Source organism: Artibeus jamaicensis, unplaced genomic scaffold (genome assembly GCF_021234435.1).
Source record: "Artibeus jamaicensis isolate MK-2021 breed Jamaican fruit bat unplaced genomic scaffold, CSHL_Jam_final contig_384, whole genome shotgun sequence".
NCBI lineage: Eukaryota > Metazoa > Chordata > Mammalia > Chiroptera > Phyllostomidae > Artibeus > Artibeus jamaicensis.
The window spans coordinates 10,544,222-10,561,006 of record NW_026521810.1 but is presented as its reverse complement, the minus strand read 5'-3'; positions in this window follow the sequence as shown (position 1 = coordinate 10,561,006).

The following is a 16,785-nucleotide window of genomic DNA, read 5'->3' as shown; positions in this document are numbered from 1 at the left end:
GAGGCTGTTGACGTTCCCTCTCTGGAAATGCCATGTGTCCTTTTCTATCAAGGACTCCCGGCAGGACCACTGATGGGACTCCCTGGAGTTCAGGCTGACCCCTGAGTCTCGTTCTGGGCATGTGTCATATTGCAGGTAGAAAAGTGCCCCCACCCCCACCGTCCCCTTGAGACAGCACAGGAAGGGTGCAGAGTGTAGGTGTGGAGGCTCCTTCCAGTGAAGCCTGGAAGAGGGGGTTAGGCCTGAAAGAGGAGCCCACCCAGCCATAACCCGGAGACCAAGGTAGGTGGCACCCAGAGGCTGGAGCACTGGTGCCTGACGTCTGTGTTACCTGCTCTGGATCAGAACCTGTCTCCCACTCAACACCACCGCACAACACGCGGAGGAGAGGCGCATGGCCTGATAACAGAATAAGGATTCTGAAGACTCTCCATCCACTGGAAGGGTGGGTTCAAACCCACAGCAGGACAGAGAGCTGGGAGAAGTGTGATGGCCAATTCACAGACAGATTCTGAGATGCATAACTGTGGAAACAAAAAGATAATGGATTAGCTGACAGTAAGTTGGCACGAATCAGTAAAGAGACAACTAAGATGCCTTAATAATGCTAGAGGCTCAAGAGGTCAAAGGTCCCCCCTGCAGAGGCCCAGTCTTGTGCTGCGAGGCCCTGCTCCGAAGCTTTCACTCCCTTTAGAGACAGCCATGAGCAGATGAGGCAGGGCCACAGCACCTGTGTCTAGGCCAGGAGCCACCTGAGGGTCAGGATGAGGGTGCAGGAAGTTCAGGGAAAGACCCCACTGTCTTCTGCTCTTTGTGCCAGAAGCAGCCAAGAAACCTGCCGTGCCCTGCCCTGTCTGCTCCCATCACTCCTCGCCTCCAGCCTCTGCATCTCTATAGACCTGGCCACCCGAGACCTGTCGCAGCCTCTGAGAGAAGAGGATGGCACAGACCAGCTCTCTCCTGGTTCCACTCCCAGCAGAATTTCCCTTTCTTGTGTGTGCTTCCCAGGCCAGGATGAAGCTGAAGTTGCCGCAGTTCCCCAAGACCAGGGGAGAGGACAGAGGAACCACCCTGACTCCCAAAAGGTCACAGGCACTAGTGCACCCTGCAGCAGCCCCTCAGAAGTGCATCCCCCAGGAGGCAGGATGCTGTACACAGGAAGAAACTGGATGGTGGATTTTCTGGGATTCTTTGCAAAGGAAGGTTTTTCCTCTCTGGGCGAGCTGCAGCAAGAACTCTGCCCTCACCCCGCCTCCATAAGAGAAGGCCAGCTCCACAAGGAGGCTCCCCCTGTGACAGGTGTTGCAGTGCATGCTTCCTGCTAACTGAAACTCAGGTGTCACAAAACATAAAATGTGGACATGTTCCCCCAGGACAATATGAGGGTATGATTTACACAGCAGCCTATATCCCCAAAACAACAGAGCAACATATACTGTAGGGGGGTGCTTCTAAATCACATACCTTACCCATGAAATGAATGGGGACAATGGGAAAACTGTTCATTCCCATCGGACACCATCTCTTCCTGACAGGATGAAATCCCCAAACCCTCCATTTGAAGAACTGGTCTCTTTGGGGCCATAGGGAGATGTCACCTGAGCAGAATCTCTGCTGCTCCCCCAGCAAGAACAGGTAAGAGCAGAATGAAGGGCTCCACACAGTTGAGGGGACCACCGGTTGCCCACCAGAATCACCTGCCAATGCTCAGGCTGCACCCCACTAAATGTGAATCTCTAGGGCTGGGGTCAGGTGAATGGAGCCCAGGGGTCCTGATGGGCCAGGTGGACTGGGAGCCACTGCCATGGGCTGTCCCAGCTCTCTCACAGGTCTCACCCTGAAGGGCAGGGGCACCGCTTCCTTGAACATTCCTGGTTTCCTGTAGGGGCTTGGGGAAGGGCTGCCAGGATTCCACTCCTGTCTATGGCCAACTCCACTCCCACCTTCCCTATCTACATACTGCGCTACGAAGCTTTGGGGACCAGGCGAATGCAGGTCTGGGGAGTAATGTGAGAAGGGGGTGTGGGAAGAGCCCTGGGTCCCTCAGCTGTTCCAGGATGGGGGGAAGGGAGGAGCCTGGGCTGCAGATGAGCTCCATAAGCACCTCTGGGGAACTTTCAGTTGGTTGCAGGCCAGCTGGAATTTGGGGAGTAACACCCATTCCCGAAATGTTTGGAGATACAGAGAACTCCCTGCCAAGGTCTGGACAGCTGGTTCCCTTGGGGACTGTTGGGGCCAGGAAGGTCATAGGAGAGCTCTTGGGGATGGGCTGATGTGACAGCAGGACAGATGAGAACAGTGACCAAAGCAGTTGAGCCACAGTGAGGGTCCCACCTCACTCCAGTTGGTCATTCCAAATGCAGAGGACAGTGGGAGAGGGACTCAAAATCAAGATGACACTGGCCAGTGACACCCAAATGCAGGGGACAATGGAACAGTGGGGCAGCACTTCATCTGAACAGAGAGGCGAGTGACATAGTCTTTCAAATACAGAGGAGAGTGGGACAGATGTAGAGGACACCGAAGCAATTCTTTCAAAAACACGAGACTGGGCCAGTGACTCCAAAAGCAGAGGATATTGCATCGGTGACATCCAAATGCAGAACCAAGAGCTCTGGTGCCTCTAATGTGAAGGACAGCAGGCAGTGCCCCTGACACAGAGGTGGGTGACGCCATGCCTCCGTGTGCAGAAGACAGCTGAGCAATGAAGTGAAGTGACATCAGAGCTGTGTCTTCCACATGCAGAGGACAGGGGGACAGTGCCACTGAAACACACAGGACAGTGGAGCAGGTACTGCTGAGGAAGCAATGAAAGCTACAGTGATGTCAAAGTACAATGGATAATGAGTGGGGCAGTGCCTCCAATGGCAACAGAGTGCGCCACAGTGCCTTCCGCAGATCTTGGAGATGATAAAGTTACTACCTTGTTTTAAGCCACTAAGCTGGTGGTAAATTGTTTAGCAACAACAGAAAATAGATACAAAGACCTGATTCCCTTTATCTAAAATATTAAACTATGACCTTGCTGGTGTAACTCAGTGGATGAGCATGGGCCTGCGAACCAAAGGATCGTGGTTCAATTCCCAGTCAGGGCACATGCCTGGGTTGCAGGCCAGTTCCCAGCAGGGGACACATGAGATCCAACCATACACTGATATTTCTCTCCCACTCTCTCCTTCCCTTCTCCTCTAAAGATAAATAAATAAAAATAAAAATCTTTAAAAAATGAATCAAAATTATAAATAAAATAAAATATTAAACTATTGGCAAAATAACACATGCACATTGATTTAAAAATGAAACCATGTGAAAGGGATTATACTGAACACCAGCAAAGCTGTCCCTTTACTTTCTCTGCCCCAGTCACACTTCACCCTCTTGATTCTGTTTTCTCATATCACTTCCATATTTCTATTTTATTAAATATATTTTACTGATTATGCTATTACAGTTATCCCATTTCCTCCCCTTTATTTCCCTCTGCCCTGCATACCCTCTCCCACCTGTATTTCCCCTACCCTTTAGTTCAAGTCCATGGGTCATACATATAAGTTCTTTGGCTTCTCCATTTCCTATACTATTTTTCACCTCCCCCTGTCTATTTTGTAACTATCATTTATGCTACTTATTCCCTGTACCTTATCCCCCATTCTCCCTCCACCCCCTCCCCACTGATAACCCTCCATGTAATCTCCATTTCTGTGATTGTTCCTGTTCCAGTTGTTGCTTTGTTTACTTTTTTATTTCCTTTTTAGGTTTGGTTGTTGGTGGTTGTGAGTTTGTTGTCATCTTACTGTTCATAGTTTTGATCTTTTACTTAGGTAAGTGCCTTTAAAATAGCATATAATAAGGGCTTGGCGATGATGAACTCCTTTAACTTGACCTTATCTGGGAAGTACTTTATCTGTCCTTCCATTCTAAATGATAGCTTTGCTGGATAGTGCAATCTTGGATGTAGGTCCTTGCCTTTCATGACTTGGAATACTTCTTTCCAGCCCCTTCTTGCCTGCAAGTTTTCTTCTGAGAAATCAGCTGAAAGTTTTATGGGAAGTCCTTAGTAGATAAATGTCTCTTTTTCTCTTTCTGCTTAAGATTCTCTCCTTACCTTTGATCTTGGGTGATGTAATTATGATGTGCCTTGGTGTCTGCTTCCTTGGGTCCACCTTCTTTGGAATTCTCTGAGCTTCCTGCAAGTCTATTTCCATTGCCAGATTGGGGAAGTTCTCCTTCACTATTTTTTCCAAAAAGTTTTCAACTTCTTTTTCTTCCTCTTCTCTTTCTGGCACCCCTATACTGCGAATGTTGGAACGTTTAAAGATGTCCTGGAAGTTTCTAAGCCTCTCCTCATATTTTTGAATTCTTGTTTCTTCATCTGTTCTGGTTGAATGTTCATTTCTTCCTTCTGTTCCTAACCGTTGATTTGAGTTCTGGTTTCCTTCCCATCATTGTTGATTCCCTGTGCATTTTCCTTTAATTCACTTTTCTTAGCTTTTACTTTTCCCCCAGTTTTGTGACCATACTCAACCATTTTTGTGAGCATCCTGATTACCAGTGTTTAGAACTGTGCATCTGATAGATTGGCTACCTCTTTGTTGCTTAGTTTTATTTTTTTCTGGAGCTTTGATCTGTTTTTTCATTTGGGGCATATATATTTTTTGTCTTGGCACACCTATTACCCAGTAATGAAATGGCCCCATTTCATTTGGGGCATATATTTTTTGTCTTGGCACACCTATGGGAGTCTTAGGTATTCATCAGGGTGGGGCAGGGGAGCAACCTAAGTCTCTGCATAGTGGTACTGTATGTGGGGAGGGGTCCAAGAGGGAACAGTGTCACTTGTTCAGCTCTCCATCAGCTTTCAGTCACTTTCTCTGCTATCCATAAGCAAATTGGGCCTTTCTAGTACTGATTCCTGGGTGGGTGGTGTGTGTATATTCTAGGACCCTGTGGGTCTCTCCAACAAACTCTCCTGTGAGGCTGGGAGTTTCTCCCACTACTGCAACCCCCATGGGTTTTTTCAGTCAGAGGTTTTGAGGCTTTATTTCCTCGCATCAGAACCCTGAGTTGTGCAGCCTGTCTTGCTCCCCAGTTGTTCCTCCTGGTTTATCTGCATGGGAATGTGGGACCACCCAGTCTGACAGCTGCCACCTCACCCAGTCCATGAGCTACTGCTTTGCCCACCCCAGTCCTCCAGGCACAGCCTTGACATAAGTCCTCTCTGCCCCGGCTGCCAATCTCCACTACCCCTCCTACCAGTCTGAATGAATGTTTCTTCTTTAACTCCTTGATTGTCAGACTTGCATACATTTTGAGTTTCCATCAGTTCTGGTTGTTTTCGTTTTTAAATTTGTTGTTGTCTTTCTTTTGGTTGTGCAAGGAGGTACAGTGTATCTACCTACACCTTCATCTTGGCCGGAAGTCACCTCCATATTTCTAAAAAACAAACTTAGGTTGCTTTTCTAGATTTATGAACTGTAGACATTGCAGATTCACTTCCTGTTATGAGATATTTAAATTGTTCCTGGAAAATGTGTTCACCCCAAAATGATGGTACAAGCCATGAATAAGAAAGATACAGGGAACCAGCATCAGGAACTAGTGAAGCTAAGAGAGGCAAAGAGAGAGCTCAGAATGATAGCTTTTCAGCAAGCCTGCAGATGACCTGGCCAGACTGGGGTGAGGAAGAGCAGTGAGTGAGAAGAGAGGAAGGGTGTCTAGGGAGTGGGTTTCTAGAGTAAAGAAAAATTCTATAGAAGGTATTTGGAAATAATTAACTGTTGGGAACCACTCCGCCTGGTTTTGGAAATTGTAACTGCCTCCCACAGCTAAGACTGAGTGAGCAACCTCTGGAATGAGAGCCACAAGGAGACAAAGCTTGTCTCTGGTAGCAAACACTGCCTCTGCTTTATCCCACTCCCCCAATGCATGGTTGGATAGCCCATGATGGGTAAGACTACTCAGAGGAGGAGCAACCTAAGCCAGACACAATCACTTGGGAGGGCATCATGGAAGGACTTGAGGGGGGGATGCAAAAATGAGGGAGTGATGGACCCTCACCCTTTGGCTATTCTGACATAGGCCGAGTCCCCATGTCCTCTGGGAAAAGCACTTCCTGGCTCTAATCCACTTAAGCCTGAAAACCTGTGATGGGGAGGCAGCGCAGCCCCTTGCCAAGCTAGAGTGGGATCCGGAGTAATCGGGCATAAGAAAGAATTCCTAAAAGTCCTGTGAAGCCTGCTTTGCTAAGAGTGCTTTCATTCATATGTTAAGGGTCCGAGCAGGAAATGAGTATGTCTCCCAAAGTTCCTGCAACCCCCTTTCCTGACAGACAATGACTCAGACTAAGCCCTCAGATTTCTTTGATGTGTTATCTACTGTTTGATCCTTACCACCTGTATTCCTGTGTATTACAACCCAATAAAAGCCCTTGAGGAAGGGGCTCCTGGCCTTTTTCCTCTGAGAAATTGGCCACCTCTCCTCCCCAAGCAGATCATGTCTTGGTAGTGTTACTCTCATCCATGGAGGATGGGGGGACTTGCGGGCAAAGTCGTCCCCACAATTAACCATATTTGCCTACTAAATTATGCATGTTATCAAACAAGGGAAATTATATGACAGAACAAGAAAGAGGATTCAGTCACAGCACACATCAGTTAGGCCAACCCTAAATACAGAATTAACTCAGTGTACAGGTGTTTTGGTGTGATGAGAGCTATGGTATAAAGAGCTCAATTTTAATCTTTTAAAACAGAAAGTGAATCCACAATATCTGCAGACCCCAGACCTCAAATCATTACAAAGTATGACTCATGGGTGACCCATCTAATTCTAACACTCTCTGACTAACATCCTCCAGGCTACTTGTACCCCTAGTAAAGTCCTGTCCCCAGCATCTGTCAACCACTGCTCCAAAGGCAGCTCTCCACATTCATCCAACCCCACCTCCCGTCACTTTTGGAGATCAAGAGAAACTGTATTTTCCAGCTTCCCTCATGGCTGGGTGGGGCCATGTGACTAATTCAGGTGAATGGGCTCTAAGCAGCAGTAAAGTGAGTTACTCCTCAGCTAAAGCACAGCAAAGCAGGTGTGAGGTCCACTACTTCTTTCCCCTGCTGGGGGTCCTGATGCTACATGTAGACATGGCAACATCACAGGATGGTGGCACCTCCTACAGACTGGACTCCTGAGCCCTGGCAGAGCTGCCAAACCCAACACCTCTCACCCCAAACCCCCCATACACACACACCAGCCCTGGCCAGCATCAGACATTGACCAGAGTGAAAAATCAATCCTTGTTAGGCTATGCACCGAGATCGGGAGTTAACCTGTCATTGAAGCATCACCTGGACTATCCTAACCAAACACAGCCAGTGTGGACCAGGTACTCTGGCATTTTCATAACCTGGGGTCAAACCTCTCATAATCAACTACAAACTCCAGAAACATCTGCCACTTCTTTTCATCCCTGGACACAGATATTGACATTGTCTCTACTCCTGGCATGTTAGTCCTTCGTGCATTCATCCCTCTGCTACTGGACATGCTGTGTCTTGACTCAAGGACCCTCATGTAGTTCTCCAGGCTAAGCCTCTGACTGCACCATCCAGCCAGGTCTCCCCCAGTGCATCCAGGCCAGACCTGGGGCTCCAAGGTCTCAGACTATCCCTATGTCCAGACCTCTCCTCTAACTGAACTTGAGAAGTAGTTCTCCATCACTGGAAGAACACAGAGCAGGCTTGCTGGAACACATCTCAGAACAGGTTTTCTATTGCTCACTGACCCAGCACAAGAGTCAGGAGGAATGAGACTTTTGAGAAGAATTAATCCTCCCCTCTTAGCCCTTGGATAGTCCAGGTTATCAGCTTGATGTCAGATAGGCTGGACAATGCATGCTGGGTGTTCTGAAACATTCTTTCCTGCATACTTCAGGGGGTGGTCAGAGGATTACCTATAGTATTTATATAGATATTTATATAGATATATATTTATATAATATAAATATTAGACCTTTATGTTACACACACATACACACTGTATTTTTCAAACTATAAGATGCACTCTCCCCCATTCTGAATTTGGGAGGGAAACGGGGGTGTGTCTTATAGTCTGAATGTAGCTTTACATTTACACTGGTGAAATATTATGTTATTAGATATTTTACCATTTTTTTGCTTTAAAAATTTTTTTTCCTATTTTCCTCCTTCTAAAACTTAGGTGCGTCTTATGGTCCAAAAATATGGTGTATACACACACACACACGCACATACATAGACATAGCTGGAAAGTTCAAAGTTTAAGTTCCCAGGCTACTTGAAATAAGAGTAGAATCATTTCCTCATGCTTCGGTCTACTTGACTAGTAATGTAGCATCATGGTCATGGTTACTCTATTCTATTTCTTCACTCCTTCTTCATGTTGGAAGACTTTGCTTGGGACACAATCACCTGCAGAGATGTCTAACCTTTTGGCATCTCTGGGCCATGCTGGAAGAAGAAGAGTTGTCTTGGACCACACATTAAATACATTGTAACACTTAATCACAAAAAATATTTCATAATGTCTTAAGTAAATGTATGTTTTTGTGTTGGGCCTCATTCATTGCCACTCTGAGCTGCATGTGGCCTGCAGGCCACAGGTTGGACACCCCTGAAAGGGTACATTTCCAGGCAAGGGGTCTCAGTCTCACCTCCATGCACAGCCAGAAGGAGCCTCACCTCAAGGCCTCTCCTTTTTGGGTCCCCAAGAGTCTTCCTCAGCCCCATCCACCCAGCATCTTCCAGGAGATTCTCCTTCCTGCATGACAAACAAGGGTCAGAACCATCTTCCCCTATCCTAAGACCTCTGGATGTTTCTGTGGCAACAACCTTATAGACCTGACTCAATTGGTAATTGGGTGATAAGCCAATGTGCTGCTGCTCACTGGTCCTGCACAGGCTCAGAGTAAATAGGGGGACAAAGCAGCAGCCTAAATTGAAGGGTTTGGGGTACAAAGATGGGCTGAGTAATGACAAGAGTAATTTTCTTGTTTTTCCATAGGTGAGTCTTCTCAAGATACCACCTAATTAATTCTCCGTGACAGAGACAGACTGGAGTTCTGAATGAAATGCCAGTAGGTCCATGGGACATCCTAGAATGACACACCCTGGGCTGGGGAAGCCACCCCAGAGTTCAGACAGGTTGAAAATCAAAATGCTGTTACAGAAATGTTAGCTGAAACATGTCTCCTATAGTTTTACTCTAATGCCAGACTAGGAGAGGCCAGGCCCTCTTGGCTTGATTGTGGGCTGGAGTCTGACAGCCCACATCATGCCCTGCTCCCTCTTGCTGGCACTGGGACATCACAGAACCCCTTTCATCTGTTACTTCACCTGAATATTGGGTTTATTATGAGTCCCTACTTCCTACAGCAGAAATGATATAATGTGTACTCGGTACTTAAAACAGTTCCTGCTACATGGCAAACGTTCAACAAATTTTAGCAATTATCAGGAAAGTGGGCTCTTTGGTAAGTAAAAAATTGGGGGACACGAGTCAGTGAGGGATGAACTACTGAAGGTGAATCATTTAGACATTTCCAAATTCCTCTGAAGGAGACCATGACACAAGTCAGCCACACAGGGAGATTACATTTCCTTATGTGGGAACTCCTCTTCCACCCAGTTTTCAAAGGGCCCTTAAGTATGTAGTGATGATTACTGCAAGGGTGGCATGTTTGCATCTAAGATACAATTTTTGGAAAAAGATAAAAGTCATTTTCAGCTAAGCCTGGTGAATTAAGTAGGTAATGCTTATGAGTAATGTTTCTTACTCAAAAGTGAGTGGTGATGACATAAGAAAAACAGTTTTTCATGGCTCCAGACAGCTGGGGTATCTTCTGTGATCTTACCCCTTTAAGGTCCCCAATGGACTGCCAACTGGTGACTCCAAACAGAAAGACTGGGAAGTTCTTAAAAATGCAAAAACAGAGACTTCCAGCCAGGAAGGTATAAGTAAATACATTTTACCCCCTTATACAACAAAAAGAAGGGCAACAACAAATTTTAAAACAACCTACAACAACAACCGACATAAAATTGAATTGTATGGAAGTCCATCAATTAAGGAGTTAAGGAAGAAACATTCATCCAGATGGTAGGAGAGGTGGAAACTGGCAGCTGGGGTAGAGGAACTGTAGTTGAAGGACCAGGAAGGTGAGGTGGTGACTGGTGGTCCCACATTTGCATGTGAGGAACAAGTGGGGAGTAAGACTGCACAACCCAGGGTTCCAGTATAGAAAAAGAAAGCCTCAAAACGTCTGTCTGGAAAAATCTGTGGGAGTTGTGACAGTGGGAGAAACTCCTGGCCTAACAGAAGAGTTTATTGGAGAGACTCACAGGGCCCTAGAATGTACACAAACCCACCCACCCAGGAATCAGTACCAGAAGGGGCCAGTTTTTCTTGTGGGTAGCAGGGGAAGTGACTAAAAGTGGGACAAGAGCTGAGCAAGAGGCATCGTTCCCTCTCAGACCCTTCCCCTACATATAGTGACATAGCCCACATACAGTGAAGTGGGTTGCCCTGCCCTGGAAGATACATAAGGATCTTCCCTTTACAAGGTAACAGGAATGCTGAGACAAATAAATATAGCCTAAATGAAAGAACAGATGAAAACTTCAGAAAAAGAACTAAAGGACAAGGAGATAGCTAATCTATCATATGTAGAGTTCAAAACACTGATAATCAAGATACAGAAATGACTGAGTACAGATGCACAATAAAGGAAGAAGTGAAGTCTATACAAACTGAAAAAAAGAAAAATACATAGAGAACCAACAGTGATGGGAAGGAAACCATGACTCAAATCAACAATTTAGAGCAGAAGGAAGAAATGAACATTCAACCAGAACAGATGAAGAAACAAGAATTCAAAAATATGAGGAGAGGCTTAGGAACCTCCAACTTTAAAAGTTTAAAAGTTTCTACATCCGAATCATAGGGGTGCCAGAAGAAAAAGAAGAAGAGCAAGAAATTGGAAACTTATTTGAAAAATTAATGAAGAAAAACTTCCCCAATCTGGTGAAGAAAATAGACTTCCAGGAAGTCCAGGAAGCTCAGAGAGTCCCAAAGAAATTTGACCCAAAATTCTGGCCAAGATGGAGGCGTAGGCAGACACACTGTGCCTCCTCGCACAACCAAAATTAAGGACAACAAAAAATTAGCAACAAACAAAACCCAACCAGAACTGACAGAAAACTGAACTGTATGGAAGTTCGACAACCATTCATCCAGACCAGTAAGAGGGGTGGAGTCGGTGGGTGGCAGAAAAAAGTGGTGGCTGGTGGACCTGGGCATGCAGGCAGCGGTTGGCAGACCCCAGGTGCACAGGCGGTGGCTAGCAGACCCAGGGCACAGGGAGGCAACTAGCAGACCCAGTTGAGAAGCGCAAGGCAACTGCAGACTGCAGTCACACATTCGTACACAGATAAACCAGACAAAAATGGGCAGTGAGACAGGCTGCACAACCAAGGATCCCAGTGCCAGGAAATAAAGCCTAAAAGCACTAACTGAAAACACTTGAGGGGGTTGAGGTGCTGGGAAAGACTCCCAGCCTCACAGAAGAGTTCGTTGGAGAGACCCACAGGGTCCTAGAATGCACACAAGCCTACCCACCCAGAACCAGCACCAGAAGGGCCCAATTTGCCTGTGAGAAGTGGCAGAAGGGCCTGAAATTTGAGAGAGAGTGGAGCAAGAGCCATTGTTCCCTCTCTGACCTCGCCCCCACATACAGCGTCACAACCCAGTTTCTGGGTTGCCCTGCCCTGGTGAACACCTAAGCCTCTGCTTCTCACAACACAACAGGTGTGACCAGACCAAAAAAACAATGGCTCAAACAGAAGAACAGATCAAAGCCCCAGAGCCAATACTTTTAAGCAACCAAGAGATAGCCAACCTATCAGATGCACAGTTCAGAGCACTGGTGATCAGGATGCTCATAGAATTGGTTGATTTTCATCACAAATTAGATGAAAAAATGAAGGCTACACTAAGGAAAATGAAGGAAAATGTACAGGGAACCAATAGTGATGGGAAGAAAACTGGGGCTCAAATCAATGGAGTGGACCAGAAGAAAGAAAGAAACAACCAAACAGAAAAGAATGAAAAAACAAAAATTCAAAAAAAAAAATGAGGAGAGGCTTAGGAACCTCCAGGACATCTTTAAACATTCCAAAATCCAAATTATAGGGGTACGAGAAGGAGAAGAGGAAGAGCAATACTTGGAAAAGTTATCTGAACAAATAACAAAGGAAAATTTCCCCAATCTGGAAATGAAAATAGACTTCCAGGAAGTCCATGAAGCTCAGAGTGTCCCAGAGAAGTTGGGCCCAAGGAGTAACACACCAAGGCACATCATAATTGCATTACCCAAGAATAAAATTAAGGAGAGAATCCTAGAATCACCAAGAGAAAAGGAAGCAGTTAACCACAAAAGATTTCCCATCAGAATGTCAGCTGATTTCTCAAAAGAGACCTTACAGGCAAGAAGGGGCTGGAAAGAAGTATTCCAAGTCATGAAAGGCAAGGACCTACATCCAAGATTACTCTATCCAGCAAAGCTTTCATTTAGAATGGAAGGGCAGATAAAGTGCTTCTCAGATAAGGTCAAATTCAAGGAGTTCATTATCATTAAGCCCTTATTTTATGAAATGTTAAAGGGACTTATCTAAGAAAAAGAAGATAAAAACATGTATAGTAAAATGACAGCAAACTCACAATTATTAACAACCACACCTAAAACAAAAACAAACTAAGCAAACAGCTAGAACAGGAACAGAACTACAGAAATGGAGATCACATAGAGGGATAGCAAGAGGGGAGTGGGAGGAGGAAAGAGGGGGAAAAGGTACAGAGAATAAGCAGCATAAACAGTAGCTAGAAAATAGACAGGGGGAGGGCAAGAATACTATGGGAAATGTAGAAGCCAAAGAACTTACATGTATGACCTATTGACATGAACTAAAGGGTGGGGGAATGTGGGACAACTGTAATGGCATAATCAATAAAATATACTTAAAAAAGAAATTGGACCCAAGGAGAACACACCAAGACATATAATAATTAAATTACCTATGATTAAAGGTAAGGAGAGAATCTTAAAAGCAGAAAGAGAAAAGGAGATAGTTACCTACAAAGGAGTTCACATAAGACTAGCAGCCAATTCCTCAAAAGGAGCCTTGCAGGCAAGAAGAGCCTGGAAATAAGTCTTCCAAGTCATGAAAGGCAAGGACCTATATCCAAGATTACTCTATTTAGCAAAGCTGTCATTTAGAATGGAAGGACAGATAAAGTACTTACCAGATAAGGTCAAGTTAAAGGAATTCATCATCACCAAGCCCTTATTACATGACATATTAAAGGGATTTATCTAAGAAAAAGAAGACCAAAACTATGAACAGTAAAATGACAATAAACTCACAACTATCAACAACTGAACCTAAAAAAAAAAAAAACTAAGCAAACGATTGGAACAGGAACAGTATCACAGAAATGGAGATCACATCGAGGGTTATGAGTGGGGAGCGGGTAGAGGGAGAATGGGGATAAGATACAGGGAATAAGTAGCATAAATAATAGTTACAAAATAGACAGGGTGAGGTTACGAATAGTATAGGAAATGGAGAAGCTAATGAACTTATATGTATGACCCATGGACATGAACTAAGGGGGGTGAGGGGTAGAATTCAGGTGGGGTGGGGTGTACATGGCAGAGAGACATAAAGGGGGGGAATGGGATAATTGCAAAAGCACAACTGATAAAATATATTTTCAAATGAAATGAGTAAATAAACAAAAATAGAAAAAGACTAAAAATAGAAAAAATATATATACATATATGAAATGAGAGAGAGAGAGAGAGAGAAATGTAGCTAGTTTTAAAAATAGTATATTTGAATGAGGAGTGTGTGGGAGTCTTCTGTACTATTCTTGAAACTTTTTTATAAGTGTAATTATTTCAAAATGAAGTTAAAAAAAAGTTAATGGGAAAGGTGAAAGGAAATCTGTTCCTCTGCTTGTGTGTCCAAAGGCCTTTTGATGAATTTTTGTGTGACAGATGAATATTTGTATGTCTATATTGCTAGATCCAAACTCTCTAGGGGAAGTTCTTAGTGCTAAGGCATGGGCTGTACAATAAGTTTTCACTATTAAAGTTACATAGCTCCATTGTAGAACTAGAAAACACTAGATACAGACTATCTATTTACTCCCCCTAAGTATTCTAACTAAGTGGGTGGAGATTTCCTGTTGGCTTTTATGGTTTTCTTTTGTTTGGAGGAACACATCTCAGACACAGCATGTGAGGGGGAACCAAAAAAATCCCAGAATTTATTTATAAAAAATTGTGTATTTATACTTTCATGTTTAAACTTCAAAAAAAAAAGACACTGAGGAAAATAAAATTGGAAGCATATATCGTGTCCACGGACAGAAATAATTAACATCATTAAAATGTCCATGTTACCCAAAGAAATATACAGATTCAACACAATTCTTTTTTAAATACCAGTGATGTATCTCACAGATCTAGAACAAACACTCCAAAAATTTATGTAGAAACACAAGAGACCCCAAATAGCCTCAGCAATCTTGGGAAAGAAAAACAAAGTTGGAGGTACCACACTACTTGATATCAAACTATATTACAAGGCCATAGTAATCAAAACAGTGGTACTAGCATAAGAATAGGCATAGGAATCAATGCAACAGAATAGAGAAGCCAGAAACAAACCTACACCTTTATGGTCAATTAATATTTGACAAAGGCCCTGGCCAGTGTGGCTTAGTTGATTGGAGTGTCATCCTGTAAACCAAAAGTTTGCACTTTCAAATCCCGAGCAGGATACATGTCTGGGTTGTGGGTTTGGTCCCTGGTCAGGGCCCATGGGGGGGCAACTGATACATGTTTCTCTCCCTCTGTATCTCCCTCCTTTCCATACTCTCTAAAATCAATAAACATGTCCTCAAGTAAAGATAAAAATAAATAAAATACAGTCATAAAAATATTTAAAAAGAAGGCAAGAACATACAACGGAGTAAAAACAGTCTCTTCAATAAATAGTGATGGGAAATGAAACTAGACCTTCAACTTACATCATGCACAAGAATAAACTCAAAATGGATTAAAGACTTAAATGTAAGTCACAAAACCGTAAAAATCCTAGAAAAGAACATAAGCAGTGAACCCTGGCCAGGTAGCTTAGTTGTTTAGATCATCGTCCCAATAAGCCATGGTTGTATGTTTGATCCCAAGTCAGGGCATATACAAAAATCAACCAACAAATGCATAAATAAGTGGAACAACTACTCAATGTTTCTCTCTCTCTCCCTCCCTTCCCCTCTCTCTCTAAAATCAATTAATAAATTAAAAAGTATACAGACAGTAAAATCTCAGACATTTCTCATAGCAATATTTTTGCTGATACAGCTCCCTGGGAAAGGGAAACAAAAGGAAAAATAAACAAATGGAACTCCATCAAACTAAAAAGGTTTTGCACAGCAAAAGAAACCATCAACAAAATGAAAAGGCAACTCACTGAATGGGAAAACATATTCACCAGTGATACATATAATAAGGGGTTAATTTCTAAAATAGATAAAGAAATCATACAACTTAACACCAAAAACAAACAATCCAAATAAAAATTGGGGAAAGGATCTCAGTAGATACTTCTCCAAAGAGGACATACAGATGGCCAATAGACATATGAAAAGATGCTCAACATTACCAATCACCAGAGAGGGACAAATTTATACCACAATGAAAATCATCTCATACTAGTAAGAATAGCTATTATCAATAAATCAACAAACAGTAAATATTGATGAGGATGTGGAGAAAAGGGAACCCTTGTGCACTGTTTGTGGGAATGCAGATTGGTGCAGCCACTGTGGAAAGCAGTATAGCATTTCCTAAAAAAAATTAAAATGGAACTGCCTTTTGATCCAGTGATTCCACTTCTGAAAATATATCCAAAGAAACCCAAAACACTAGTTTTAAACAATATATGCACCCCTATGTTCACCGTAGTGTTACTTATAGTAACTAAGATCTGGAAACAGCCCGAGTGTCCATCAGTCAATGGGTGGACAAAACAGCTGTGGTACATCCCTAGCCAGGGTGGCTCAGGCAACCAGTCCATGTTTCTCTCTCACATCAATGTTTATTTCTCTTTCTTTTTCCCTTCCCCTCTCTCTAAAATCAAGAAACATATGCTCAGGTGAGGATTAAAAAAATAGCCATGGTACATTTACACAATGAAATACTGCTTAGCCATTTAAACAAAAAAGAGGAAATCTTACCTTTTATGAGGAGAGCATGGATTGACCTGGAGATTTATTATGCTAAGTAAAATAAGCCAATCAGAGAAAGACAAATACAATCTCACTTTCATGTGGTATCTAATGAACAAAGTAATTTAATGAAGAAAATAGAAATAGAAGCATAGATATATAGAACATGCAGACAGCTGTCAGAGGGGAGAAGGGTTAGTTGAAAAAAAAAGTAAAGAGAAATTGGAAGTTAAAACCATACCAGAGACCACTACACATAAACCAGATAGTTAAAATTTAAAAGGCTAAAATTACAAAGCGTTGACAAAACACAGAACTAGAACTCTGATGCTTTGCTGATAGAGATGTTGAAAACCACTTGACATTATTTTATCAAGCTAAACAAATGCCTGCTCTATGACCCTGGAATTCTGCTCCTAGACTTATATACTCAAGAGAAAAGTATAAAACTACCAAGAA